Raw genomic sequence first — 4,919 nt, forward strand, 5'->3', positions numbered from 1 at the left:
GTCCATGTCCAGACCGGGGACTGAGAGAGTCCAGCACTGGCCCAGCCTCCTTGAACCTCCGGCCCTCCCCAGCCCCTCCCCGCACCCCACAGCAGCTCCGAGGGATGCTGCTTCTAGATGCGCCACACACTTTGGCTCACCAAGTCCTCACACAGCCCCATGGGAGAAGCCCCCGCACTCTCCCTTTCACGAGAGAGGAAACCGAGGCCCAGGGAAGGCTGGGACTGGCCAGGTTCAGGACAGGGGACAGTGAGATCAGGCCCTGGGGTAGCTGCCTCGTTATCAGCCCAGGCCTGTGGGGCTGAGCTAGGCTAGACTACCCTATTCCTTCCCTCCCCCAGGGCCAAAGAGCTTGGCAAGGGGATGGAACCAGCAGGGTTGGGGAGACGCTGTCCGTGGAGCCTTCCAGGCCAGGGCTCAGGCCATAAGCACAAGGGCCTGGCGTGGGGGTTAGGCAGGGACACACAGAAAAGGCCTCCTATGGCCAGCACCACGCCAGGCACAGCCAAAGTCTGGCCTGCAGGGGTGGGGGGCTCCAGGGCCGTCACTGCCATGACAGCGACATCACTGAGAAGTGGGCCAGAGACTGGGCAAGCAGGCAGAGACCCTCCTATGCTATGGGCCGAGGGTCAACAGAGGACCATGGGACAGGTGCAGAGTTCAGACCCCCTTACCCATGGGGGCCCTGAGTCCATACTGGAGGTGCAGCCAGAGGGCAGGATGGGCCACTATCACGGGGTTGGGCATCCTGTGGAGGGGGGCAGTTAGTCGGCTTCATACATTCACTCAACAGGTATCCGCCGAGCAGACTACCATGGGCCCTGGGGAGCAGACTGACACTGGGCAGGGGGGCCCTGCCCACAGAAAGCTGCATTCGCATGGGACTGACAGGTGACAACAGCATGGCTAGCAAGCAGGCGGAGCAGAGACTCCAGGGTGAGAGGGGGTGGGCAGAGAACTGTCGCAGGTGAGGGTGGCGGGGAGGGCCTCCCCAGGAGGGCACACCTGGGCCCAAGTCTGAAGGCCAGTGGAAACTGCAGTGCCAAGATCTGGGATGTTCTCAGGGGTCACACAAGCCAGCAGAGGGCTGCTCAGGGGCTGGGTCTCTGGGGTTGAACACGATCATCGCAGAGCTCCCCAGGGGCAGTACACCCTCACTCAGAATCTAACTGGACGAGGTCCAGATGGCCCACAGAGCTGACACCAGTGCCCAGTACCACTGGGGGAGGCCCCAGCCCCCGCGGCCTCCACTGTCTCCTGCCCATCCACTCCCTGGCCCCTCTGGAGTAAGCCATTGGGCCCCCTCAGTTTCCTGAAGGGCTATCACCTCCCTCAGGCCTGGGGACTCTGCTTACTGCCACATGGGCTGTCTGAGCTTCCCTCGACCTCCCCATTTCACAGATGAAACTACTGAGGCAAACAGCACGCTCAAGGTCCCCCAGCTGGTCAGTGAAGACTGAGGCCTAAAGCTGGGACACCGCATCCCAAGTCTGCCCTTTGTTTCATCCATTGGATGATTCTGGGGAGGAGGAGGAAGAAGGAAAGGGACACTCAATGGGGCCACCAACCCTACGACAGAGCCCTCACCACTAACTCACCTCCACCTCCCAACTCGGCATCCACCCACAAGCACTCATGGAGGCCAAAAAGCGAGAAGGAAAGCCAGGCATGCAGAAATCAGATGCAGCACCAACCTGCTGTTGTGACAGCAATTCCCCTCCCTGGGCCTCAGTTTCCCCATCTTTCCACACTCTACCACCTACCAAATAAGGTTAGTCCTAGAAAGCAGACCACAGTGGGGGCTCGCTTGGACGCAGTCTCACCTCGGTGACTTCTGAACATGTAAAATCACGCACACGCCCAAGCCCCAAGGGGTTGAGGGGACAGGGGTGGGAGAATGAGCCGCTGGAGTCTGCAGGAAAGGCTGTGGCCAGCCAGGCGTGAAGCCCCACGCAGTCCTGAGGCTGCTTCCCCAGCCCACCCCCCACCAAAACATCGTCACTGCCCACCCCCACAGGCCTTTGTGGTGCTGGGCAGACACCCCCAGAGTGACCCAGCCACGGAGGGCCTGGGGACACCCAAGCCTCTGCTGCTGTCGCCCAGTCTCATGGCTCCCTCCCGCTGATTGAGTCTGACTGCTGCCACTAGGATCTGCTTTGAACCTAGGGGAGGGATTTTTAAAGGCTAATGGCGATTTGTGTTTTGCTTTTTCTGTTTCCAAAGACCAGAGGAAGTGAGTGGTGCAGGGAGAGGAGGTGCTCGCTGTAGATGCCTCCAAGAAAGCTGACCCCACCCCATCAACCCCTGTCTGACACCTGCTGCTGCTGGCATGAGACTCCATGTCTTCTACACCGCCCCCATGCTGCAGATGAGGAAACTGAGGCTGGCAAGTCCAGGATGGCCATGGGTCCTGCTCACTCAGCCCCTCTGCGAATCCCAGCACAGCACTGAGCTGTGAGAAGCCAGGTCTATGATCTGGGCACAGGCCTAGCCCCTTGACTGAATCCAGTCCAGACCTGCATGAACCCAGCTCCTCTCCCTACACTGACCCAGGCCCCTTCGTCTCTCGGCTGGACGATGGTAGCAGCCTCCATGTGGGGTCCCTCCCTTCCGGTAAAGGCCACTGCTCTGCCCATATTCACCACACAGAGAACCAGACAGCAGCGCCCTGGAGCCTGGTCTACCCAAACCCCATCCTGGAGGCTGCCACACAGCACGAGCCCCATGTCTGGCACCAAGACAGCCACCAGCAGGCTGTCCAAGGCACGGGCAGCCCTCAGGCCTCCTCGTGAGGCCCCAGAAGCAGGGCTCGTGGGCTCAGGACAGGGAGAAGCTGGCTTCCAAGTAAACATGGAACCCTGTGAGCCACCCTGCTGCTTCTTCTGGGTTGGCTGCCAGGAAGCTCAGAGGTGAGCCAGCCCCACCATTCAGGGGTGCAGCTCTCAGCGTCGCCTGCCTGTCCACGCCCTGGGCCCTGCCCTCCTCATCTGGGAGTCTGATCCCTTTGGTAGCACGAGCTTGTTAGCAGCTTCCACTCCCTGGACTCGCTCCTGAAGCAGTGTCCCCTCACTCCTGTGTGCCCAGGGGGGCAGGCTAAGCCTGTGCTCCCGGAGAGGCTGTCAGCCTCTCGAGCTAAAGGGAGCAGGTCCCTCTGCCTCTCCCAGGCCTCCCAGGATCTGGAGTCATCAGGAGTGACACTCCTGGATCTGTTCCTCTGCTTCTCTGGGGAAAGTGGGCCTCGCTGTGCCAGAATAGAGGGATAAACAACATCTCTGTGTTTGGTCATTCAATGGACTGTCTCAGCAAAAGCAACAGGCTTGTCTTCCAGCCAAAGACATGGGCCCCCAGCAGCGGCCCCCTGCCAGGGCAAAGATGGGACCAGAGCTCTTCCTCTCTGGGGAGTGCGAGGATGGGGTGAGGAGGGGACAATGACTCACGAAGGCAGCAGGGCACTGGATGGAGGTCTCGAGACACGAGCACTCCTCTGCCAGGCGAAGTAGGGAGGGGCCCGTGGCAGAGGCAGGGAGGTGGGTGGCCCCACAAGAATGGGCGTGAGAGAGGGGGCCTCCCTGTGGGGCATCCACCACCTTCCAGAGTGGAAGGCCTGCTCCTTGGGAGAGCAGAGTCAGCCACAAGTCCTAACCCAGTGATCCGGTTTACTGATTTTCCCAGGTTCCCATTTTTCTAGAAGAATCAGCTCTTAGGGGACATTTGTTCCAGAAACCCAGCCCCTAGGAGCTTCAGAGTAGGCCGGTGAGGAAGCCCAGAGGGACGGAGAACATGCCCATGGTCAAACGTGGGGGCTTGGCTTCCACCGCCAACAGGGCCCCTGTGTCCCCACCAAGCCGCCTGACTGCTTACCTGCACCTCAGCATGAAAAAGAGGAGGCTCACTCCACGCACACTCACACACACTCACTCACACTTTCACATTCATACACTCACACACTCACACACAAACACGCTCTCACATTCACTCACGCAGTCATACACTCTCATACTCACACCCTTACACACTCACATACACTCACACACACTCACATACACTTACACTCATACACATTCTTACATTCACTCACGTGCATACACTCATACTCTCACACTCACACCATTACACACACACTCACACCCATACTCACATACACTCACTCTACACACACAATCACACACATACACTCTTACACTTACACACTCATGCACACTCATATACACTCACTCACACACATACACTCACACACACACCCTCACACACTCACATTCATACACACTCTCACATACACTCACACTCACATATCCCAGACATGTGTGCCTTTCAAGATATCACATGTGTTTAGCAGCTGTCATGAGATTACCTGTGGGCCAGAGATGCAGTGGGCAGGAGGCATTACATGTGTGCAAACTTCAAAAAGACAAGTAACGAGCAGCATCCAGTCCCCATGCCCTACAGTTGGCACCTGAAAACTCACCCTCACCACCTGCTGGCAGCACCATCAAATTGCAGGTTCAGTTCTGAGTTATTCAACCATTCATGCTTGGCACTAAATCACCTCTGTTAGTGCTAAACAGCCTTCCAGAAACCTAAACATCCAGCAACTAAAATGGCCACGGTGACTGAGCTGGGACTGTGAGTGCAGGCACTGGGCCCCTGGCCAGAGCACTCCTGGGTTGTCCTATTAGGAAAACCCAGGAAGGAACAGAGACAGGGCTCCCCGGACACCAGTCTCTCCACCACAAGGACCAGATGCCCATGGAGGGGCAGTCAGCACAGGCAAGGTCACAGGGGCCCAGCTCCAGCCCTTCCAGGGGAAGGGTGGCCTCGGGATGCTGGCCAGAGGGTGAGCAATGCCACAGCAGGGCTTCCTCAGTCCCTGGCCCAGCCTCTGCACGGAGGGATGAGTGTGTGTGCCCGCGCCCACCCCC

The 4,919-nt window shown here is 58.7% G+C and overlaps 1 protein-coding gene across 1 annotated transcript in view; it reads right to left on the bottom strand.

Annotated features, from left to right (window-relative positions):
* Nucleotides 1-4,919, bottom strand: part of TSNARE1 (t-SNARE domain containing 1) — a 121,394-nt gene that overhangs the window by 62,494 nt on the left and 53,981 nt on the right. The window lies entirely within an intron of this gene.

The sequence above is a fragment of the Propithecus coquereli genome, unplaced genomic scaffold, assembly GCF_000956105.1.
Source record: "Propithecus coquereli isolate 6110/MARCELLA unplaced genomic scaffold, Pcoq_1.0 Scaffold28, whole genome shotgun sequence".
In the NCBI taxonomy this organism is placed as follows: domain Eukaryota; kingdom Metazoa; phylum Chordata; class Mammalia; order Primates; family Indriidae; genus Propithecus; species Propithecus coquereli.